General features: G+C 40.0%; 1 protein-coding gene and 1 long non-coding RNA gene across 5 annotated transcripts in view; one reads left to right on the plus strand and one right to left on the minus strand.

Annotated features, from left to right (window-relative positions):
• The window catches only part of LOC138147563 (uncharacterized), a 90,168-nt gene that overhangs the window by 48,945 nt on the left and 15,045 nt on the right, over positions 1 to 26,178 (plus strand). Inside the window, exons 3-4 of one of the 2 annotated variants that reach the window (XR_011164848.1) lie at positions 627 to 733; positions 23,016 to 23,164. This is a non-coding gene — a long non-coding RNA (uncharacterized lncRNA). The remainder of the gene's footprint in view (positions 1 to 626; positions 734 to 23,015; positions 23,165 to 26,178) is intronic. The other variant, XR_011164849.1, reaches the window with a different exon arrangement.
• The window catches only part of CLMP (CXADR like membrane protein), a 134,288-nt gene that overhangs the window by 41,107 nt on the left and 67,003 nt on the right, over positions 1 to 26,178 (minus strand). The window lies entirely within an intron of this gene.

The following is a 26,178-nucleotide window of genomic DNA, read 5'->3' on the forward strand; positions in this document are numbered from 1 at the left end:
TGGCAGCAAAAGGTAATGTGTGAAAGAAAAGTCCTGGCAAAATGCTACAAGAATCTTAAGGATCATAAGATCAGAGATTTAGAGTTGGAAAAAACCTTAGAAGTCATCACTTCAACCCTCTCATTTTATAGATGGGGAAACTGAGGCTCAGGGAAAGGAAAGTGACTTGCCCAAGGTCACACATCTGATGAGCATCAGAGCTGAGATTAGGAGGGAGATGTTGATTTTAGAGGGGAAGGCAGGATCAGAGTAGGGCTTTCAATTAAATTCAACATTCATTAAGTGAAAGGCTTTCACTATGTGAAAGGCTCTGCATTAGGCCTTGATAGGAGAGACTTTTAACAGGTGGAGGGAGCTAGAGGTTGGGAAAGAGTCCATTCCAGTAATGGGGATGGCATGAACCAAGACAGAGAAGTAGAAGGCAGGCTCAGTGAGTAGTCCCATTTGGCTAGGATGTAGGGTATGTGAAGGAGAGAGCAATGAGAAAAGACAGGAAATGTAGGCTAGAGACAGGTTGTATAGGACTTTTAATTCTAACATAAAAAATTTATACTTTATTTGGCAGGCAATGGGAAGTTAGTCACTGTTTGATTAGATAAGTGGTCTAATTCTGAGTGATATGGCAGGGTGAAGAATGGCTGGAGAGGGAGGAATGGAAGCAGGAAGACCAGTTTGAAAACTACTACACTTGTCCAACTGGTGCCAGAAACATTGCAGCAAGAATGGAAAAAAGGTATGTGTGAGGTGGGGTAGAGGTGAGGGGGAAGATTTGCAAGATGTTGCAGAGATTGACACTTAAGCAGCTGACTGGAAAAACCACTGTCATCAAATATCTTCTGAATGTTGACAGGGTAGATAGGGCCCTGAGAGCTTAGAGTTAAAACACCATATTCCCCATCTTAGGCACCATTATAATCCAGCCTTGAAACAAGAGACCAGGTACACTATGATCATGACCTCAGGGGTCAGGAGTCAAGTCTAGGAGGAGACACACGGACCAGTTGTAAAGTAAAAGAGAGTAGGCCCCCAGCTAGGACTTTTGTCTATAAGACCCTCAACAAGTCTGTTTGATTCTTTTCAATAAATCTAGAAGTTATGTTTCTGTTAGCATTGAAGTATGGAATACTCGATTGATAACCAGTGGTAGCTGCTCAAGTCATTTACCCTCATGGGGCCTATTTCCTCATCTGTAAAAAGGGGAGAGGGCAGCTAGGTGTCCCAATGGATAAAGCTGTGGGCCTAGAGTCAGAAAGACATCTTCCCGAATTCAAATCCAGCCTAGCTGTGTGACCCTTAGCAAGTCACTTAACCCTGCTTGCAACTCAGTTTCTCGTATGTAAAATGAGCTGGAGAAGGAAATGGCAAACTACTCTTTAACAAGAAAACCCTAAATGGGTCTTAAAGAGTTAGTAAATGGCTGAACAACAACAAAAATGGGGATAATAATAATAGGTAGCATTTGTAAAACACTTTAAACTTTACAAATTACCTTATAAATATTGTCTCATTTTATCCTCACAATAACCCTAGGGGTTGGGAGCTATTATTATCTCCGTAATATTTTGCAGTGAGAGGTTATGGTCTGGCACTAGCCAGAAAACTTGAAATGCCTCCAGTTTTATGATCAGTTCTTTTTAAAATGATCTGGAAAATTTAATTACTGATATGGCTCATTCAAGGGATAGAGGAATTTCTTGATTGTCAACTTATGGTGAGAGGGTCTCAGGATAAGTTTAAAATATCAGAATTGTAAAGGACCTTAGAAGTCATCTAACCCCAACTGTTCATTTACAAAGGGGGAAACTGAGGCCCAGAGAGATGAAGATTGCCCATCATCATGCACTCCTAATTAACAGAAGACCAAGGACTAGTCCCCAGAATTCCTGACTCTAAGATCCAGGACTTTTTCTTGTAGGCCACTAGGATACTCTGACTCCCACATGGACATCAGCCTATTTTTAGCATGTCATAATATACACACCAGGGAGCTGTGCATATTGGGATTCAGGGAGATGATTTGGAGTTTTAATCATGGAAGGCTTCCTAGAAGAAGAATGTATTGTTGGAATGGAAAAGATGGCAGGAAAGCTTATCTGTAAAAGAAGGAATAAAAGGAGTATGTGGCAGTCAGTCTGAGGAAAGATGATTTTCCTGAGGATAAGCAGTTTGTAGAGCTAGCTGCCGGCCTGGAGTAGACATCTAGTCATTCTGTCGGCCCTATGGGCTGAGAGGTAACTTGGTGTAGGGCACAGAATGTTGCTAGACTTAGAGGCAGGAGGAGTGTGGCTCAAATTCTCCCCTCCAATATAGGCAAGATACTGAAGCTCTCTGTGCCTTAGTTTCATCATCTGTAAAATGGAGGTCATACCTGAAGTACCTGAGGCAGCTAGGAGGTTCACTGAATAGACAGCTGGGGCTGGAGTCGGGTAGTTGTTGTTCGGTCATGTCTAACTCTCTGTGACCCCATTTGGTGTTTTCTTGGCAAAGATACTAGTGTGATTTGCTATTTCCTTCTCCAGCTCATTTTACAGATGAGGAAACTGAGGCAAACAAGGTTAAGTGACTTGCCTGTGGTCACACAGCTAGTAAGCGTCTGAATCTGAATTTGAACTCAGATCTTCCTGACTCCAAGCCTAGCACTCCCTCCACTGTGTCACCCTCCCTGGACCCCAGATGTCCTGAGTTCAACTGTGGCCTCAGGAACTAGCAATGTGACATTGGGCAAGTCACTTAACCTCTGTTTGCCTTAATCCACTGGAGGAGGAAATGGCAAACCACTCCAGTATCTTTGCCAAGAAAATCCCATGGACAGTATTAGTGCACTGTGGTCCATGGGGTCACCAAAAGGCGGACATGACTGAATGACTAAACAATACCTGACGTACCTACCTCAGAAGGACCTGAGAAGCTTAACCAAGTTAACATATGTAAAGTGCTCTGTAAGCATTAAAGCACTATAGAAATGTTAGGCATTATTATTGTCATGGAAATTTATTCATTGATTAATTTACTGCACAAGTATTTATTGACTGTCTACTAGGCACCCTGCTGGGTGCTGAAGGAAGAAGGGTAGATACAAAGATGGTGATTCAATTTCTTTATAACCGTTTGTTAACTGTTTATTAAGTGCCTATGAACAAGGCACTATTTTACTTACTGGGGATACAAAGATAAAAATGAAAAATATTCTCCATTTTCAAGGAATGCTGCAGTCGCAGTCAGGAAGACCTGAGTTCAAATCCTGCCTGACTTACCTACTAGCTGGGGGACCCTGGGCAAGTTCCTTAGCCTCTCTGAATCTCAGTTTTGTCATCTCTAAAATGAGGGAGCTGGTCTACGTGGCCTCCAGGGTCCCTTCCTGCTCAAAATCTATAAGCCTCCAAAAAGGAGGTTTTTATTATTTTTTTGCTTCTACAGGATCATATCTACCCCTTGTAAACGGTCACAAACCTATCTTTCTTTCTTAGTGGTATTTTATTTTTTCCAATTACATGTAAAAGTAATTTTTAACGTTCATTTGTGTGTGTGTGTGAAGAGAAGTTGTTTTTTAAAATTTATTTGGTATTTTATTTCCCTCCCAGCTACATGTAAAAACAAAACATTCATTTTTTTAAAATAAGATTTTGAATTCCAAATATTTCTCCCTCTTTCCCTCCCTCCCTTCCTTAGGCCACTAAACAATTTGACATAGGACAAACTTATCTTTCTAAAAATCCATTCTAAAACTTATCAAGCTCAACAGCCTACTTTTACATATATATTCTCTTACCCCTTTTTGAAAATCATGACAATATATGCTAATCTCCAGACCAGTAAAGCATTTCCTCTCTGCCACAGAGACCTTTGACAGTGGCTCAGCCATCCAACCCATGGCTTCTTTTTGCACTCCAGGACATAGTTAGGACAGACCTGGTGACTTGAACTCTTTGAGGGTATTTTTATATTCTTTTTATAATCTTCTTAACTGATCATAGCTTTCAATTTCCTGCTTGTATGTTCCTTCTTTCTTTCTTAATCTGAAGATCATTTTCCAAAGTACAGAAAACAGAACTGAAATATTACTGCTGTTCAGTGGTTCTGTATTGTTCCAGACATTAATTCCCATTTCCCCATCTCTATCAGGCAGTAGTCCTGTCCATTCCATGTTCTTTGTCTAACCTTCAAGACAGCTGAAAACACCCATTTTTATTGTTTGGGGCTCATAGAAAGCATCAGGCTTCTGGATGGGTTTTTTGTTTTGTTTTTACAAGACCATTGTCTTCTTTTGTATTCATCCTCATTCCCAGTTACTTAGTCCTTACTTTTATCACTGTTACATGATCTTTGGAAAATCTGAGTTAGTTGCACTGGTTCTTTTAGATACTTTCTTCTTTTCTTGTCAACTCTATGCTATCCATCTCTCTTGAGTCCCTTGCCCCCTTACCATTTCACTGATTGCACCCTGCTAAGCCTCAGCCTTTCATTAGTCCCATGATTTGCCACTTTTGCCCTTCCACACGTGCTGTTGAATGAAGGTGGAGAAAATCACACAACCTCAATTGGGCCCTCACTGCTGCAAGACAATCCTATTATATTATAATCTACTATACCTCTCTTATTGACTCACCATCTCACTCTTCCAAACCTTTTCATTCCTCCTCAAACCTCCCATGGCTTCCCCTCCACCCACTCTCTGAGACCCTTGCCTCATATTCAACAGAAAAAAAATTGAGGCCTTTAGTCATGAGCTCCCTATTCTCTCCCACTTCTCATCTCACATCACTCATATGCTTCCTTCTTCACCCCTCTCTCACATGATGAGGTGGCCTTACTCCTTACTAAGGCTAACCCCTCTACCTGCTCTATACCTGCTCTAGGAGACTGCCTTTTCTGTCATCCCCACTCTCTCACTTATTTTTTTTTCCTTTTTCTAAGTGAAAAATTGTATTTCATTTTTTCCAATTACACATAATATTTTAAAATTTTATTTCTTTATTTTTGACATACTTTTGTTTTTAAATGTTGAGTTCCAAATTCTCTCCCTCCTCCTACCCCTTCGCTACCCATTGAGAAGGCAAGCAATATATCAGTTATATATGTGGAATCATGCAAAACATTTCCATATTAGCCATTTTTTTTAAAACAAGAAAAATAAAGTAAGAAAATTTTACTTCAGTTTGCGACCAGAGTCCATCCGTTCTTTTTCTCATCATTATGAGTCTTTTGGAATTGTCTTGGATTATTGTATTGATCAGAGTAGCCAAATCTTTCACAGTTGATCATCATTACAACATTGCTGTCTCTCACTAATTTTCAGCCCCTCCCTATTTACTGGCTCCTTCTTTACTGCCTACAAACATGCCCATGTCTCCCCAATCCCTCCCCCCAAATCCTCACTTGATGCTTCGATCCCCACCAACTACCTCCTATATGTCTTCTGTCCTTTGTGGCTAAACTCTTTGAGGAAGCTGCCTACAAAAGGTGCCTCCACCTTTCTTCTCACTTCTTTTACAGTCTGACTTCCGACTTTATCATCCCACTGAAACTACTCTCTCTAAAGTTACTGATGATCTTAGTTGTCAAATCCAATGGCCTTTTCTCCATTCTCGTCAACCTCTCTGCGGCATTGGGCTGCAGAGATCACTCCTTGGTACTCTTACCCCTTAGGTTCAGGGGGCACCGCTCCATCCTACTTCTTCTCCTGTCTGACTGCGCTTTCTTATTCTCCTGGATCCTTATGCAGAACATGCCTTCTAGCCATAGATGTCCTGCAGGGTTCTGTCATGAGCTCTTTTCTCTTCTCCCCATATACTACTTGTCTTGGTAATGTCATCAGTTCCCATGGATTTATTTAATTACCAACTCTGTGCTGATAATTCTTAAATCAATCTGTCCTGTCTCAATCTCTCTGCTGATATCCATTCTCCAACTGTCCTTTTAAACTCGATCTGTTCAAGACTGAACTCATCTTTCCCCCTAAACCTTCCCCACTTGCAAACTTCCCCACACACCCCTTTTTCTCCTCTGACACAGTGAAGACTCTTATCATCTCATATCTGGATTATTGTAATAACTGCTGGTTGGTCTGCCTGCCTCAAGTCTTTCCCTACTTTAAACCACTCTACATTCAGCCACTCAAGTGATTTTTCTAAAGCAAAGGTCTAATCATGTCACCCTCCTATTCAATAAATGCCAATGGCTCTCTATTGTCTACATGATCAAATATAAATTGCTCTGCTTGGCATTCAAAGCCATTTATAACATTGCTTCCTCCTATCTTTACAGTCTTCTTCCACCTTACTCCCAGACAGGTACCCTATGATCCAGTGACACTGGCCTCCTGACTGTTCCATGAACAAGCCACTCCATCTCTCAGGTCTCAGCATTTTCTCTGACTGTCTACTCTCATCTCCACCTACTGGCTTCCCTGGTTTTCTTTAAATTCCAACTAAATCTCATCTTCCACAGAAGCCTTTCCAAACCTCTCTTTTTTTAAAATGGTATTTTCCCCCCTCAATTACATGTCAAGACAATTTTTAGCATTCATTTTTACAAGATTTTGAATTCCAAATTTTTCTCCCTGTCTTCCCTTCCCTATTCCTAAAATGGTAGAATTTGATATAGGTTATACATGTGCTATCATGTAAAACATATTTCCATATTAGTCATAGTTGTGAAAGAAGAAACAGATCAAAAGAAAAAAAACATGAAAAAGAATAAAGTGAAAAAAGTATGCTTTGATCTATAGTCAGAGGTCTTCAGTTTTTTGTTTTGTTGTTTGTTTTGCTTTTTGGAGGGCAATTGGGGTTGTGACTTGCCCAAAGTCACACAGCTAGTAATTGTGTCAAGTGTCTGAGGCCGGATTTGAGGTCATCAGTTCTTTATCTGGAGGTGAATAGCATTTTCCTTTGTGAGTCTTCTGTATTTGTCTTGGATTATTATGTTCCTGAGGAGAGCTGAATCATTCATAGTTGATCATCACACAATGTTTCTGATACTATGTACAATATTTTCCTGGTTCTGCTCATTTCATTTTGCATAAGGTTGTGTAAATCTTTCCAGGTTTGTTTGTTTGTTTTTCTGAAATCTGCCTGTTCATCATTTCTTATGAAAAAATAGTATTACATTATATTCATATACCACAACTTGTACAGCCATTTCCCAGTTGATGGGCATCCCCTCAATTTCCATTATTTTGCCACCACTAAAAAGGGCTGCTATAAATATCTTTGCAAATGTAGGTTCTTTTCTCTTTTATATGATCTCTTTGGGATACAGACCTAGTACTGGTATTGCTAGGTCAAAGGGTATGCACAGTTCAGTTGCTCTTTGGGAATAGTTCCAAATTGTTCTCCAGAATGGTTAGATCAGTTCAGAGCTCCTCCAACATTGCATTAGTGTCCCAATCTTTCCCACATCCTCTCCAACATTTATCATTTTCTTTTTTTTCATATTAGCCAATCTGATAGGTGTGAGGTGGTACCTCAGAGTTGTTTTAATTTGAATTTCTCTAATCAAAACTGATTTAGAACACTTCTTCATATTCCTATAGATAGCTTTGATGTCTTCATCTGAAAACTGCTTGTTCATATTCTTTGACCATTCGTCAAGTGGGGAATGGCTTGTTTTCTTATAAATTTGACTCAGTTCTCTATATATTTGAGAAATGAAGCCTTTATCAGAGACACTTGCTGTAAAGACTATTTCCCAGCTTTCTGCTTTCCTTCTAATTTTGGTTGCATTGGTTTTATTTGTGTAAAATCAAAAACCAAAAAGCCTTTTAATATAATCAAAATTATCTATTTTAGTTTTCATAATGCTTCTTATCTCTTGTTTGGTCATGAATTCTTCCCTTCTCCATAGATCTTACAGGTAGATCTTACAAGGTATTCCTTGCTCTTCTAATTTGCTTCTGGTGTCACCCTTTATGTCTAAATCATGTACCCATTTTGACCTTACCTTAGTATACAGTGTGAGATGTTGGTTTATACCTAGTTTGTGGCCTGTTTTCCAGTTTCCCCAGCAGTTTTTGTCAAATAGTGAGTTCTTATCCAAATGGTTGGGATTTGGGGTTTATCAAACACTAGGTTACTATGGACATTTACTACTGTGTCTTGTGTACCTAATCTGTTCCACTGATCCACCATTGTATTTCTTAACCAGTACCAGACAGCCACCTTCCTTTGTATTTTTTTTTCATTAATTCTCTTGATATTCTTGACCTTTTATTCCCAACTCCTCTTAAATTCTAGTGCCTTCCCTCTTGATTATATTCTATGTATCCCATATATAGCTTGGTTGTACATAGTTGTTTGCATGGTATCTTCCCCATTAGATTGTAAACTCTTTGAGGGCAGGAACTGTCTTTTGTCTCTTTTTGTATTCCCAGCACTGAGCATAGTGCCTGGCACATAGTTTATTAACTGACTTTCCCAGTGGAGTTGAATATATACATATATACAATAATCCCTAGCAAAAAGTTATTGGAAAGGTAAATCAGATGCTTCCAAAGTCATGTAATTCATTTAAAAAATCTAATAAAAATAGGGGAAGCTAGGTGGTGCAGTGAATAGAGTACCGACCCTGGAGTCAGGAGGACCCAAGTTCAAATCTGGCCTCAGATACTTAACACTTAACTAGTTGTGTGACCTTGGACAAGTCACTTAACCCCAATTGCCCTCCAGAAAAAAATCTAATAAAAATAGCTGTGGTTGTTGGAGGGGTTGGAGGTGAAGAAAGCTAACAGTTATAGGCCACTCTGAAAGAAGCACTGCCCCAGAACATGAGAGGTAAAACAAAGCTTTATTGTACTCTGTTCTGGTCAGATTACATTTGAAGTGTGTGTCCCGTTCTGGGTACCCAGGATTTTTAAAGGGCAGTGATAAATTAGAATGGATTAAGGGGAGGGTAGCCAAGATGATGAGGCTTCTAGAGATCATGTCTTCTAAGGAATGACTGAAGGAACAGGAGACAGTTATCTTGGGGAAAAAAGAACTAAGAGGAGATGTGTTAGTAGTCATCACATATCTGAGGTGTTATAATGGAAGAAGAAATAGACTTAATTGTTCTGTGTGGTTACAGAGGGTGTAACTAAGACATCACTTTGAGGATCTGTGGTTTCATAGGTGTGAGCACTCTATTGTGCTCAGCATGGATTAACTCCCTCCCCTGCCCCCACCTCCCACTCTCCAGTTTTCTTATCTCATGTAATTCTTACCTGTGTCTTTTTTTTTTAAGTTTTGATAGATTTTGTTTTAACATTTTAGTCATTTCCAGATATAATCTCTCAATGTACTCTTTCACCCCTACTATCCAGTAAGCCTTTCCTCATAATTTAATAACAGCTACATTAATAATTGCTAGGATTGATAGCATACTTTAAGGTTTGCAAAGTACTTTACAAATATCTCATTTTGTCCTCACAATAACCTTAGGAGATAGGTGCTATTATCATCCCCATTTTACAGATAAGAAAAGTGAGGCAGACAGATTAAGTGACTTGCCCTGGGTCACACAGCTAGCATCTGATGTCAAATTTGAACTCAAGTCTTCCTAACTACAAATCCATCCTTCGGTGGCACCTATTTGGCTAATAACAGTTCATGTCTGACAACACCTGCAACATTTTGTCCTCAAAATGCCCCACTTCTATAAGGAAAGGAAGAAGGTATATTCCATATCTCTCCATAAATCCTCCACTGGGGATCCACTGGACACACCCAGTTCTCATTAGGTTAGCACCCTTAGGGTACTATGCTATGGTATCTATCTAACATTTGAGACCTTCCATGAATCTAAAAATCTTTGGTCTAAGAACTAAAACCAAGGGGTAAAACTTAGGCAAATTTTGGCTTAAAAGAAGAAAAGATTTAGCACCAATTAGAAGAGGCCAACGTAGTGAAATAAGTTCTTTCATCTGGAGGTGTTCAAACATGGCTGGACAGCAATTTGTTAGGTATGCTGGGGATTCCTCAGTATGTGGGAGGTTAGACTAGGTGACTTCTAAGGTTCTTGTAATTCTAAGATTCTATAAAATACCCATAGATCCACCAGCATCTATGTACAAGTTATGTCACTAGACACTTTCAGTTTGTCTTATCTAAGTCTATGTGAGAATGGGAAATCACTTTGCTTTGTTGTAGACAACTTGGGCTTTTGCCAAGAGGGCTATTTGATTTTGAAGGCTATTTTGATATTGAAATTTCATTTGATACACAATTGCATTTATCCATTGAGATTTTTTAAATCCACAAGGGGGCAGAATTTACTCAGAGAGGACCAATTTGTCACGTATCTAAGTGGGTATGATCCATTAACCATGATTATTATTGATAAATCATTACAGTCCATTGTGGTTTAATTTTGTGAAGTGCTTTGTATTTATTTGTGGTTCTTGTCAGTCAAGTAAATTTTATTTTTCTTTCGTTTTCAAAGACCTATGTAATAAATGGGAATACTGGAAGAGTCAGGCCATTAAGAGGAAGGCTACTCATAAAAATAAATATCCATCTTCTCAGTAGCCAAGGCCATTGTTCCCAGTTTTCCAAGTAGGGTGCATGATTAATTTGTCTTTTGAAACAGCAGCTTTCTCAGCCAAAATCCAAGAAAGAAATCAAGATATATAAAACCACCTTTGATTCTTAGATTTTTTCCACCTTCACCCCCAATTCTCTACATCCCATCATTTGGCAAATCCTTTTGATATTTTTTTATATTTACATCTGAAGTATATCTTAAATCAAATCAGTGGAAGTCCCTCTATACATATATGTGTATATGCTTTCATGCAAGGCTCTAGAGAGACATTTTCACATAAGTACGTACATATAGACCCACCAGTTAGGAGTAACACAGAGGAAAAAAATGTGTGAATGTCTCCTTGGAGAACAGGATTAGACACTAACCTATTTTATTAACATATCTATTTATAGGTTTTATCTAATTCTAAATGCTAAGTTGCTTTCTAAACCTAAATCTTTTATGAGCTTCAGCAGAGAAATACAACTGGGAATGAATATTAAATGCAAAAAGATATACTTCGTGCTAAGAAAAAGATTGCCAACTCTCTGTGGTACACGGTAATGGGACACTGGAGTAGCACGAACATTTAAATTCAGATAAACTTGATCAAAGACAAGCCTTTCATTCATCTTTCATAGACTCTTTCTTGCCTTCCCCATAACAATTGCTGCACCTTTTCCACTGCTCTCAAATCTACTTAACCCTGTGTGCCTCTGTTTCCTTGTGTATAAAGTGAGCTGGAGAAGGAAATGACAAACCACTCCAGTATCTGTGTCAAGAAAGCCTCACTCACTATCCAAAGGTGATCCTGAGAAAAGGCCATCTCTCTCATCTCCATCCTGTCCCAGAAGGGGAAGTGACCTTTCTTCATACCCTTTCCTCTTAGCAGAGAGGTGGTGTGGAGGTGTGTAATGAGGCATACATTTTTAGTCATGACCAATGTATTCATTTGTTTTGCTTGACTGTATTTATTTGTTACAAGGAAAGGTTTTGAGGAAGAGGGGTCTCTTGGATGTGTCAGATGAGCTTAAAAAACATATATTTTTTTTTAAACAGAAGTGGCCTTCTTCCTTGACAAGGCTAAATCTCTTCTCCTGTGTCTTAGATTCCATCCCGCCCTTTGCATTTTCCTGGTCCCACTCCCACAGGCATCCTCTCCTCTCTTGCTCTTCAGTCCTTCCTTCTTCACTTGATACCCAGCAGATGTTTGCTGAATAAATTAATGTGTAGTTGTTTATAGGTCCTGCAACTAATCCACGTACAGCCTGTGTGACTGATTTTTTTGTAGCCTTTCAGGGCTCTAGGCAATTCTTATAGACCAGAGGTATCAAACAAGATGTAATCAACAATACTCTGGGGTCAGACTGAACCATATTAAAATGTAATTAGGAAATATTTAACAAAATAAATAAAAATACAATAAAACATAGATAAAATTACATTTTAAAACTAAGTTAATGGCTAATTTGGAAATATGTTTTGCATGATTTCACATGTATACTTGGATTAGTGGCCCCTATTTCTATTTGAGTTTGGAACTACTGGTTTAGACTGTAAGTTTCAGTAGAGGAGCTTACCTACACTGGTAAAAAGAGTTGCTTCATCTGGCAGTTCCTTATATCAATAAAATGGCAGGTCTAGTCCCTATTCCTAATCCTATTCCTATGCCTACCCTAGGCCCTATCCCTGTTCGTCTCTTTCCTTATTCTTATCTCAAACCCTATCTAAAGGTGGTTGCAAATATCTTTCTTTGTTTAGGGGATGCTATGAGAATTAGTCTGTATTGGGCAGCTAGGTGGCACAGTGAGTAAAGCGCTGGCCCCGGAGTCAGGAGGACCCGAGTTTGGTTCTGGCCTCAGACACTTAATACCCACACAAAAAAACTAGCTGTGCAACGTTGGGCAAGTTACTTAACCCCAATTGCCCTTCAAAAGGCAAAAAAAAAAAAGAATTAGTCTGTGTGTATGTGTATGCACACATGAGATTCTCACTAACCAGGATATTATTATAACACTTCCAATTTTCAGACCTTTAAATGTAATGAGAGTTTGAACAATCCAATGTATTAATCTGTCACAAGGTAGAAAAATGAACCAAGTGACCCCTTTAGGTCCTCATCCAGGATTTAGATTCTGGAGCAGGGGTGAGCAACCTGCAGCCTCAAGGCCACATGTGGCTGTTTGCCTGAACCCAAACTTCACAGAACAAATCCCCTTAATAAAAGGATTTGTTCTGTAAAACTTGGAGTCAGTCAAAAGGCTGCACCCAAGGACCTAGAAGGCCACAGGTTTCCCACCCTTGTTTTGGAGTTTCATGGGGATATTCTTGCATCACTTAATTCTATGATTCCCTGTGCTGGAATAGAGCAAAGGAGAATCTTAAATCTTTAAACTGGAAAAGATCTGGGAGAGTCACATAATCCATCCCTTTGCCCTTGACCCATCCCAGGGAGGTTATTGTATAACATACCCACCCTTTCCCTTTTGGCTGCAAACATTTCAGGTCTTCCTTATCCTAAAACAGATATTTCTTTGACCTGGCTATCCTGTGAGTTATTATTCTTTCTTTCCTTCACCTCTTCATTTGAAAGAGTGCTCTATGCTTGCTGCCTCCATTTCACTCTGCCCTTTATTCATCAATACTTTTATAGTATCTCTCTTTCTGTTCCCTCCTCTCCCAATTTGCTAAAATTGCTCTGTCAAGAGAGTCAAGGTGATTTAGTGGAATGAACCAGAGCTCAATGGGTTGGAAGTCAGAAGCCCTGCGATATAGTCCCATCTCTACCAAGCTCTGGTATCTTGGTAAGTCATGTTCCCTCTCTAGACCTCCATTCCCTCAATAAATGCTTGCTGAAATGAATATGATTGAATCTATAATATGAAAGAGAATGGGGATGATCTCTAAGGTCTCCTATAATCCTCTGTTTCCAAAGTCACTAATAACCATTTGTTAAAAACTGATTTATTCATTAACAAAAAGGACATCCATATATGCATAAATATACGTACATATGTATGAATTAGAGCAGAAAAAATTATACATGGATGTACAGATCTCTATTATGTACAGCTTGTTTTCTTTAATAACCTTATTATCAAATCCAACTTCCTTTTCTTTACCCTCTATTTCTGTGACCTCTTTACTCTATTTAACATGGTCAATCACCCTCTCATTCTTGAAACTTTCTCCTTCCTTTCTTCTCATGACACTGCATTCTCATGGTTCTCCTTTAACCTCCGTTTCTCTGAGGTCTCCTTCACCAGCTCCCCTTCTTTAATCTGTTTCCTAGATAGCAATGGTTCTATTCTTTCTCCAGTGATGATCTCATTAACTCCTGTGACTTTATACTGTAAATAGTTCAGTTTTTTTTTTAAGCACAATGGATCAGGAATTAGAAGCTCTGCCACTGACTAGCTATGGGAACCCAAGAAAGCTAGCTCTCTTGCCTTATTAGGCCAATGTCATCAAGGAATCACAGAATCTTCAAGTTGGAGGGAACTTGGAAACCTGTAGCTTGATCATGCCTGAATAGGAAGCCACCTTACAATATTGCCATGTGGTCATCCTGCCTCCCCTTACTCTGATCTGTGAAATGAGAGGGTGACACTAGAGAATCTCTAACTTTCTATTGTTGTTGTGACCCCATTTGGGTTAGTGGTTTATCATTTCCTTCTCTAGCTCATTTTACAGATGAGAAAACTGAAGAAAATAGGGTTAAGCTAGTCAGTGTCTGGGGCTGGAAACGAACTTAGGTCTTCCTGATTCCAGGACCAGCACTCTATTCACTGTACCACCTAGCTGCCCTAACTTTCTGTTATCTAATAGAATAAAACTAAAAAGAGGATCACTTTCTATCCCTTCAAGGGGAACTGAAAATATTTTTGTGTATGTATGGTGTGCCTAATTGTCCAAGTCAAATACAATTATTAGTTATAAGATCATTCATTTAGAGCTGGACAGTACCTCAGATGCAATTATCCAATTTCTTTATTTTACAGAGAAGGAAACTGAGGCATGGAGGTGTTGACTTGCCCAAGGTCCCATACTGTGTAAGAAATATTTGCATTATCCATAATTTTTTATTATCCAGGATTCTGCTAACTCCTCTTATTATTATGAATAATATTAATAATAACGACATATTAATAATAGCACTTTGAATTTTACAATGTGCTTTATATATGATATCTCATTTGATATTCACAAATATCAAATGTCTCATAAGTGGGTAGTATAAGTATTATTATCAACTTTTATATTTGAGAATACTAAGACTCGTAAGTGACTTACTCCTGATCACATAGTGAGTGAATGTGTCAGAGAACAGATTCAAACTGAAGTCTCCCCTGTTTCTATGCCTCATGTTTCTGACCCTAAGAGGTTGCCTTTCTCTGGATCATAAGGTCATAGATCTGGAGTTGGAAGGGACCTTAGAGGTCATATAATCCAAACACCTCATTTTTTTTTTCATTTTTCAAATGCTTTATTAACTTCTGGTTTCCATAATTGATTTCCACCAGATTTTGAGTTACAAATTTTCTCCCCGTTTTTCCCCTACTCACCGCCCCCAAACAGCAGTCCCACAGGATATCTCCTCCTCCAATCTGCTCTCTCCCATATTTTCTCCCATACCCCTTTTGACTTTTCCAGTGGATCTCTATGCCCCAGTGCCTGTATATCTTATTTCCCAGTTACATGTAAAATAGTATTAATAATAGTGTGTATATATATATATATATACATATATATATATGTATATATACATTTGATTTTAAAACTTTGAATTCCAGATTCATTCCCTTCCTCCCTTGTCATCCACCCTTACTGGGAAGATAAGCAGTTCAGTATAGGTTGTACATGCAAACACCTCATTTTACAGGAGAGATCCAGGAAGTTATGTACCCAAGATCACATGTGGGATTCAAACCCACACCCTCTAAGAACTATGGGTTTCTATGACCCCATTTGCCCTGCTTCCATCCTCTTAGGCTATAACTTTATCCTCTGATTCTTCTGTTAATACCTTGTTGAATTAACCTCTTGTCTCAGTTCCCTCTGTGTAGCTTTCTTGCCCTGGAAGTGCATTTCTTTTGGGAAATGGAACTGTTTGTCTTTATAGACCAGATGTTTATATTTGTTGCCCCAGAGCCAAACAAAGGCATATCTGCTTAATTTATGACCCATTAGAAAAGAAAAGAAATATTCTCAACTGAGAATCCTCCTTTCAAAGTGAAGGACCCCTGCTGAGTGTGAAGGCAGGTGTCCTCTGGAATGGCTGAGTTGTCAACTATTTGGTCACTTTTGACCTCTGAAGCCTAGAAAGGAAAAAATAATAATAAAGAAATCCAAGATTCAGGATTTGCCGAATTCCCCTGGGTAGGTCAAAGAAAGATCTTTAGACTTTTTTGGAACAGATTAAGAACAAAGTAAATTTTCATTAAACTCCTAATGAAAGTCCCAGGTTGAAGGCCTTCACCCTAGTATAAAATAGGTCCCATGTTCCCACCCTTCTTTGGCTCTGCTTATAACTTTGAAGCTCTACCAGAGGTCTAGGGCCTTCCAGTAACAATATTTGTTTAAATCTTCTATTTGCTCTGTGGTTGTTATAAGCCTAGACTAGACCAACACTGTGGTTTTCCAGTACTAAAGTTGGATTCTTTAGGCATTTCATAGTGGCCTGCAGCTGTGACCCTTCTGGGAACAAGAACTTGATACCTAAGGATTTTTAGCAAGGCTCCAAGTTCACCTTCAGTGGAAATTAGTGGCAATCTTTGTGTGCAGCCACATGGGACACAGGAAGAGGCAAGGCTCAATGGCCTTCCCAAAGCAAGCTGAAGAAGTAGTCATGATCCGTGAGGGCAGTGTATCAGGGAAGAAAAAGTGCTGGACCAAGGCTCAAAAGACCTGTGTTCTAATCCCAGTTATACCACTGACTAGTTGTGAGACTTTTAGCAAGTGACTAGACCTATTGGGGCCTCAGTTTTCTCATTGAAAAAAAGAGTGGGTTAGACTAGATCGTTTCATAGGTCCATTTCTACTCAAAAATTCTAAGTATTTGGCTGCCATATAAACGTTAGGGGCAGATTTCACTTTTGACGTTTACCACTCCTGTGATCATGGACAAATAACTTAATTTGCCCCATAACTCTGACAATTTCCTTAAATTTATCTATCAACTAACACTAGTTTTGTGACCATGAGACATTTAACCTTTATGTGCCTTCTGCAGCTCCTTTTACAAATAGATTTATGCATAGTAGGCCTTTAATAAATGATAATTGATATTTGCTTTCCAAGAAGAGATATGAGGTGGAGACTATGGGTGTGTAATGCTACATATCATGTCAGACTTTTTCAATATGTTGGTTAGTTTTGCTAAACTTCCCCCCCTCCCCTATTTTTAAGTTCTTTGTTATAAGGGATAAATCCCTGGAAGAAGGAAATGAGAGGGATACATTGCAAAATGTTTGTTGTTCAGTTGTATCTGACTCTTAGTGATCCCATTTGGGGTTTTCTTGGCAAAGTGGAATGGTTTGCCATTTCTTTCTCCAGTTCATTTTACAGAAGAGGAAACTGAGGTAAACAGGATAAGTGACTTGCCCGGGGTCACACAGGAAGTGACTGAGACCAGATTTGAACTCAGGAAGATGAGTCTTCCTGACTCCAAGCCTTGCACTCCAGCCACTTCACTATCTAGCTACGTAACATTGATGAATGGAAATGGAAGAAATTGTGAAACTTGACTGATACCTACACCAATTTATCTAATGTTTAGTGGGTCCTCACTGCAACAAGGCAAACATTCTCTTCTTTAGTAATCATTGTGTTACTTTATTCTTCACAACAGCTATTCCAAATCTGACAACCTCTCTCCCAACCCTATCAGCTGAAGATCTTGTCCAATACATCAGTGAAAAAAAAAATTGACTATTTGCTGAGAGTTCTCCATTCTTCATCCCCCTCATCTAACATCATTCAGACATTAACCCCCCACTGTTTTCCTCACTATGGTTTCAGATATAGATGTGGTTCTTGCTGAGGCAAAGTCCTCTACTTGAACCCTCAGTCCTTGTCCCTCTAGAGTTTTCCAGCAAATTTTCCTCTCTCCAATCCCCCACATTTTCTCTTATTTTCAGTTTCTTCCTAACCACTTCCCCTTGCCTAGAAACATGCACCCATGTTTGTTTCAGGGTATCTTCCCCATCCTGAAAAAAAATAAAACAAAACAAAATCTCACTTGATTCTACCATCCTTGATAGCTATGCTGTATTTCTCCTCCATTTCATTGCAAAATTCCTTGATAAAGTTACATTCCCTTGATACCAACACTTCTTCTCTCTTCAAAACCCTCAGTAGACTGTTGATATCATTCAATTGCTCTCTCCAGTTACCAATGATTTCTTAAATGCCAAAGAATGACCTTTTTTCCATACTCATTCTTCTTGATCTCTCTGAAGCATTTGACACTACTGATCAACCTTTCCCTCCAGAATCTTCTTTCTCTTTTCTTTCTCTCCTGGTTCTCTTCCTATCTGTGTGACTCCTCCTTAGAGCTCTTCACTAGTTTTTCATCCTAATTGTGAGCATCCCCCAAGGTGTCATCCTTGGTCTTCTCTTTTCACTCTATCCTGTCATACTTGGTCATCTCATCATATACCATAGGTATAAGTATTATCTCTTGCAGATGATTCTCAGATCTATACAAGTTAAATATCTCCAACTTCCTCTTGGACATCTTGAGCTGGATATACCACAGGCATTTCAGAAATGAAAATGTACAAAACAGAACTAATTATCTTCCCCATTTTTGAACTTCATCATTATTGTCAAGGGTACTACCATTCTCCCAATCATTCAAGGCCCACAACCTCAGTGTCACCCTCAACTTCTCACTCTCATTCACCTCACATATCCAATATGTTGACAAATTTTGTGATTTCTGCCTTCACAACATTACTTAGATAAGTCCCCTTCTTTCTACTTACATAGCCTCAACCCTAGTATATCACCTCTAGCCTAGATTACTGCATTAGGCAGTAATCTAGTGTCCCTGGTGTCCCTCTCCAGTCCAATCCATGCTCCTCTCAGGTGCTAAGGTGATTGTCCTAAATTGTACGTCTGATCCTTCCATGCTCCTGCCCAAGGAGCTCCAGTGGCTCCTCCATATTATTCTTTCCAGAATAGACAGTTCTCACTTTTTTCCTCCCCCAGCCCACTTAATAGTCTTTTATTTTCCCGAATTACCCGTAAAGATAGTTATCAACATTCACTTTTATGAGATGTTGAGTTCCAAAATTTTCCCCCCTTCTTCCCTCCTCAAGATTGCAAGCAATCTGATACTGACTATACATGTACAATCATATTAAACATATTTCCAGTTGTGTCGCGAAAGAAGAATCAGAACAAAAGGGAAAAACCACGAGAAAGGGAAAAAAGAGAGAAAATAGTATGCTTCGATCTGCATTCAGACTCCATCATTCTTTCTCTAGATGTGGACAGCATTTTCCATCATGAGTATTTTGGAGCTGTCTTAGAATCTAATGACTAGGGGTCAAAGATCATTGTATTGCTGAGAAGAGCTAAGTCTATCAACAATTCTCACTTTTTAAAGCAAACTGAAATTATGCAAATGTGACTTTAGGTAAAGAATTCTCAAAGAAATCCTCATTCCAGAAAACCCACCAATGTTAACTTTATTATACAGTGCTGTGTGCTCTGTCACATCTCTGTCTCTGTCTCTCTCTCTCCTCCTGACCCAGCCCCCACCAAAAAGCCCAAACAAAACCAACCCAACCCTCCAAGTGACAAGAGAAAAGAAGATTGCACAGAGAGATTGTTGGATCTGGGCCTTGGCTTGAGACCTCCAGCACTGGGAGGAGATCTTTGCCCACTCCGCCCACCCAAGACCCAGCGACGCCCGCACTTGCGTGTCAGCTTCCGTCCACTTGGATATTCCTTTATTCGTGTCTGCCCCCTGTCGCACGTGCTGCTGTCCTGTCTGTGTGGGAGTCCTGCTCCCGCTCATCTCCCTAGCCCCGCCCCGTCTTCCTCTGGCTTCTGGTCACGCCCCCAGGGTCCCTCCTCCAGGGCTTGCTTCTCTATGCCCTTGAATCTTGTGCCGGCGGCCACTGCCTGCGTCCTTCCGCCCCTCCCCCACATCCTCAGGCAAATTTACGTCCTGTAAAGATCGGTTTGCCGAGAGGTCATCTGGGTAGTCCGCTTACTTAAAGTGAGAACTGTCTGTGCTCCAGGATTAAGAGCCCTGGCATTTAAAGCGCTTCATAAGCAAGGTCCTTTCTCCCTTTCCAGTCCTTTTGCCCTTTGCACCCCTCCACATAGGTGAGGTCCAGCTTCAGTGGCCTACTTAGAGTCCCTAAAATAATGAAACTCCCTTTCTGCTCTCTGCACCTTTGTCCTGGCCGACCTGCCCTGTCCGGAACGCTCTTTCTCCTCCCTTTTATCATTTAGTTTCCCTGACTTCCTTAAAGACCCAGCTCAAAGCCCATCTTCTACAGGCCTTTCCTGGGGTCCTGCCTCCCCAACTCCCCACCTGTCAACTCTGCAAATCTATCAACCAATAAACGTTTATTAAGAACCAACCATATATCAGTCAATGTGCTAAGCCCTGGAGATAAATCCTGCCTTCAAGGAGCTTATAATCTAATGAGAAAGATAACACACACACACAAATATATACAAAGCAATTTACATACAGGATAACTAGGAAATAATTAACAGAGGAAAGGCACTAGAATTAAGAGGGCTTGGGGAAGGCTTCTTGTGGAAGCTGGGATTTGAGATGGGATTTAAAGGAAGCCTGGGAGGTGTGATAGAAAGTATAGAGATCGATAGACATGGATATAGATACCCAAGCATGCATATGTGTATGTGTGTATAGATATACACGTGTATACACATAGATACATCTATGGATCTAGATCTTGTATATAGAGCTATTTATTTATATGTTGCTTTCAAATTAGAGTGTAAGCTCCTTGTGGGAAGGAATTATTTTTTCTCTCCATTCTCTTTATCCTCATTGTTTAGCATGGTTTTTAGAATATAGTAAGAGCCTAATACTTGTTGACTGAGTTTAAGAGAAGGAAACCAAGGAAAGCCAGGATATTTGGGAAGACTTATCAGAGAACCTTAGAGTCATAGAATCTCAGACTTGGAAAGGACCTCAGAAGTCATTTGTCCCTTTACAGCCTGAATTCCCTCTGTCATAAGTACTGCCAAGCAATTGTCTATATTTTATTTAAGTACTTGCCCTGTTGGGGACCTCTCTCTCATCATGTAATCTGTTTATTTTCTCTTTTTTTTTTTTTTTACAGCATTTATTTATTAACTCAACAGACATGTTTTAAGTATCTACTATGTGTACAGCACTGTGCCAAGTTCTGTTGTGGACACAAAATTTAGATAAGACATTTTACCTGCCCTCATGGAGCTAGTTGGAGGATAAAACACAAACAATGATCACTAAAACACCCACCATCACAGGGGACATACCTTAGAGAGGCACCAAACAAAAGGCCATGAAGGGGTCCAGAAGGGAAAGTTATTATCCAAAGAGGAAGATCAGGGTAGGCTTCATGGAGGTGACTTTTGAGTTTGCTTTTAAAGGCTGACATGGTACAGTAGATGGAACAGTAGATTTGTATTTGAATTCAGAGAAGAACCTGTCTGTTTTTCTAGACCTAGTATTTTTTTTTTTTTACAATAGATTGTCTGGTCTATTTATCTTTCTCCTTCCCTTGCCTAACACCTCTATCTACCCTGACCCTTTTCTGAAATCATCCACTGCTAGTTTTGGAGGCAGGGTAGTATCCTGGAAGACAGCTAGATGGCCCAGTAGATAAAGTGTTGGGCCTGGAGTTAGGAAGACCCAAGTTCAAATCCAACCTCAGACACTTCCTCGCTGTGTGACCCTGAGCAAGTCATTTAACCCTGTGTGCCTCAGTTTCCTCATCTGTAAAATGGGCTGGAGAAGGAAATGGCACTCCAAATGCCACTCCAGTATATGCCAAGAAAACCCTAAATGGGGTCACAAAGAGTCAGAAATGACTGAAATAACTGAATGACAACAATAGTAACATGGAAACAGTAAGAGATTTGAATCAATGGCTGTGAGTTCAAAACCTAGGCTTTTCTGTTCAGCTCCCAGGAGATCTTGAGCAAGTCACTTGACTACTGTTTGCCTCAGTTTCTTCACTTATAAAATGGGCGTCATCCTTCCAGGGTTGTCGTGAGAATCAAATGACATAATATTTGTAAATTGCTTAGCACAGCACCTGGCATAAAGTAGGCTCTGTCTAAATGTTTATTTCCTTTCCTTAAAAGCTACAGATAGCAGGCACCTAATAAATGCTTGTTCCCTCCTCTCCCTTATTTTATAGATGAGAAAATAAACTCAGAGGTGGGACAGGTGCAGAGGAAAGAATTCAGGACTTGGAGTCAAAGAGAATTCTGGTCTCAAATCCTGACTCCACCACTTACTTGCTCTGTGATCTGAGCCTCAGTTTGTTTCCTCATCTGTAAAATAGGAATAATGACGGTTACAGTACCTACTGTACAAGGTGGTCATGAGGCTCAAACAATAGAATGTATTTGGATATATGTGTATATATATATATATGCTAACTATTATTGTTGTGATTATTAATAATTTTAGAGGCAGCATGGGAGAGCGGATACAGCACTGGTCTTGAAGTAAGAGGTCTGACTCTTGTCTCTGACACTAAATGAGTATGGGCAAATTATGTAAATTTTCTGAACCTTAGTTTTCTTATCGGTAAAATGGAGTTGTGAGGCTCAGATGAGAAAGTGTATGGAAAGTACTTTAATGTGCCACATATACATCAGCTATTGTTATTATTACTTGCCTAAGATCATACAGAAAGAAGACAGAACTAAAAATCCAGGCCTTCTGACTCCCGGGCCAGTGACTCACAACGTGGGTCATTCTGACAAGCCCAGCAAAGGCTGAAACCCTTTTTATTAACACCCATCAGTGGTGTTCTCTTACACCATTCTGCTTCCAGACAGCGTAATTACATGTCTTAAGTTTATAAATATATGCTTCAGGACTTTAAGGAGTTGTGATTTTTTTGAGTATGAATGCTCCCTTCACCTATAAATATATACATATATATGTGTGCATGTCTGTATACATACTTGCGTATGTATGTGTGCATATATGTGTATATGCATGTGGATATAAATGTGCGTATATCTCTATATCTATCTATCTATCTATCTATCTATCTATCTATCTATCTCTATCTGTCTGTCTGTCTGTCTGTCTGTCTATCTATCTGTCTATCTATCTACATAGAACACATAGTCCAGGATCTGCCACCTTTTCTATTCTACTATAGATTTTTAAAAAATCTATAATAATGCCTCATTATGGGAAAAAAAGAATCTAGCCATTTGGTTTTGGCATATTTGTTCTTTTTCATCCACTAATGGGACATCAAAAATCCGGTCAATGGTTTTTGTTTGTTTTTCAGAATAGCATTCTTTCTCTCGCCCAACCTTTGATTTGATCCTATGCTGATCAGCACTGGAGCCTAGACCTGCTTAGTTTGGGATCTGGACAGGTTCTCTCCTTCAGCAGCCTGGTGGACTCCCACTCTTAGAGTCTCAGTTGGGTGTACTGGTAAGTGTTTAACAACCAGTTCTCCACCCCCCCCAAACATGACAGATTTTTAAGTTTGATCTGCATTATTATCATTTTCTCTACCACTTTCTTAAGTCTAGACAAACAACAAAACCACAAATTAAGCCCTGCTTTGTAGCATTTGCTGATTTCTAAGATGTTAAAGCTCCCCTGAAAATTTAACTATCAGCTCTGGTTCCAGCACACTGTATTCGTATAAAATGGATGTTTGGACATCCATTTGCTTTAGTCCTGCCACATCTCAGAAGTTTTGAATGCCACCTGCCTCAGTCTCCCAGCAGTCCTGTGTGCTGCCATGCCCAGGAAGGATTTATTGACAAGGAGTAGAGGCTAATAGACCTAAAAAGGTGATTTCTTGCTTTTTGAGAAATAATTGATTCCTCTTAAATCCATTTAATTTCCTCAAAATAAGAGACAAAGGGAAACCAAAAGTACAACAAGCCTCACTTTTGCTTTCCCTTCCTCTTTCCTTTCTTTGGTGGAAAGCATAGAGTAAGGCCTTCTTTACTAATTATTCTGGAATGGATGTAAAATCAGTCCTTCACACATACTCCTTTCCTGCCTCTGTACCTTATTCATACTCCTCCACTGCCCTCTACTCTTGCCTCCCCCCCCCCATCTCCCTAAGCGTCCTGTCAACTTTAGTGAGCCTGGGTCTTTTTTTTTTGGGGGGGGGGGCGGGTATTTTTATTAGTTACCTGAATACTCCACCTGAAGAAGAATGGACAGAACAGGGAGGATTTGGACAATATACTGTCCAAATGAGACTATTAACCACATCTAGTGAATGAATTCAAGTCAATTCAGCATTTATTAATTACCTACTATGTGCAGAAACAGTACTGTAGGTTGGGGGTTGAGGCTGTTAGAAAGTTTAGGTAAGGGAGCACAGAGGATCCAATATCTGTCCCTGAGTCAGGAGGACCTGAGTTCAAATTCAGCATCAGATGCTTACTAGCTGTGTGACCCTGGGCAAGTCATTTAACCTTGATTGCCTTCAAAAACAGACAAACCAAGAAAAAAAAAGTTTAGATAAGAGACAGATCCTGCCCTAAAGGAGAATAGGTCTAATGATAAGAAATGGACACAGAGAACTACAGTACACAATAATATATTTCATTATAGTAACTATAATCTGCATCAGAGATGTACCAAACAGGAATCCCATTCCCCTCCCCCTCCCCCAAAGCCATGTATTTCCAGCCAACCTCCATCCTCTTTTAGCCACGTTTTTCACTAGGAATGTTCCTCTCCACAGGAATGTGGACTCTTCACTATGTCCCTGTGAGTGCAAAAGCATTGGAAGGCAGTGTCAAATTTAGAGGAATTTCTTTTAGAAGGAGGAGGAGGGACTGAAGAAGGATGACAAGGATCTGGGTCCCACTGGGGAGATGGCTGCTCTCCTATGAATAAACAATTTCACTAGACGCTGCGTTCTGTACATCTGCTCCATGTTTGTCTTGGATGGAGCTGACCAAGAGGTCTTAGGGTTACTTTCCCCAGAGAGCTCATGAGCCAGGCCCAAGGAGCCCTAGTCCCACTGCATGCTGCCGGCAGCCTCCTGCTGCCCTGGGATTTCCGGAATTTGGTGGAGAAGGAAAGGCTTAGCCGAAAGCAAGCTCCCCGCCCCTTCATCCCCAACCTCCACAGACCCCAACTCACCACTGTAAACAAAGAGGTCAGCCGGGCTCCCTGGAGCTGCTGGGCTTCTGCGCCAGGCTAAAGGCGCCATGCCTCCTGATGGAAACCACATGTGCTCCTGGAAGCTTCTGACAACTCCCACCCAGACACCAGAGAGAACAATCTTTTGCTTTTTCAATTCTCTCCTAGTTTCCAGACTTAGGTACCTCCAAGGAACCTAGACCACTAGCAGCATATAAGCAGAAAGAGCAGTTTTTGTTTCTTGAGGTTTAATGAAAGGGTTTATTTGATCCCAGTAGGTAAAGGAGGGAGGAGGAGGAGAAAAAATAAATGTCTCCAATATAGAATACTATATCAAAAGTCACTGCTTCCAAGGATGCAGGCTGAGCTGCGGGTAGCCAAGGCTCCTTGCCATTTCTGTACCACTGGAGATGCCTTCAAATAGGAAGGAAACATGCATTAATTAAGCACCTACTGAATGCCAGGCACTGTGTTAAGCACTTTCCAAATATAAGCTCCTTCAATCCTCAAAACAACCCTTCGAGGTAGTTGCTATTTACCTCCTTTTTACAGTTGAGGAAACTGAGGCAGAGATTAAAGAGTCACACAGGCAGGGATTTGAGCTCAGGTATTCCTGACTTTAGGTCCTGCTCTTAGGCGATACAAGAGGGCATATGCAGGACAGAGCTAGATGAGATAATGGGAACAGGGAATGAACATGATGAGACCCTTAGCCTGGACACCTATAGGTTTAGCCCTACAGAGTTTCTGAGCTCAGGAGATCCACCAGTCTTAGCTTCCCCAGAAGAAGGGATTACAGGTCAAGAATGTTAAAGAGATCAGGGTCACACACAAATCCTTGGGTTATTCTACTGAAAACCCCCTTTCAAGAAGGCCATCGATCCATTAGTGACTATTCTTTTGGTTCAACCACTCAGCCTGTTTTGAATCTACCTAATTGTACTATTGTCTCCAGGGGTGGGTCAAGGCCACATGTGGCCTTCTAGGTCATTGGATGCAGCCTTTTGACTGAGGTCAAGTTTTACAGAACAAATCTTTTTATTAAGGGAATTTGTTCTCTGAAGTTTGGATTCACTCAAAGGACTGCATCTGAGGATCTAGAGGGCCACATGTGGCCTCAAGGCTCTAGGTTCCCCACCCCTGGATCCCAAACCTATAATCCACAACAACAGCATGAGAAACTTTATCATTTTTTTTCTCTGAAATCCAGGTTTAATTACTTATACACCATTTCTCCAATCTGAGAGTTTAGAACTTGTCAAAGAAAGATATAATCAGTTTAACATGCCCTGTTTGTTTTTAAAATATGCCTTTTGGGTTTTTTTTAATAA

The sequence above is a fragment of the Petaurus breviceps genome, unplaced genomic scaffold, assembly GCF_028583685.1.
Source record: "Petaurus breviceps papuanus isolate PSGF00001 unplaced genomic scaffold, PetGlider_PUasm1.0 90804, whole genome shotgun sequence".
Classification (NCBI taxonomy): domain Eukaryota; kingdom Metazoa; phylum Chordata; class Mammalia; order Diprotodontia; family Petauridae; genus Petaurus; species Petaurus breviceps.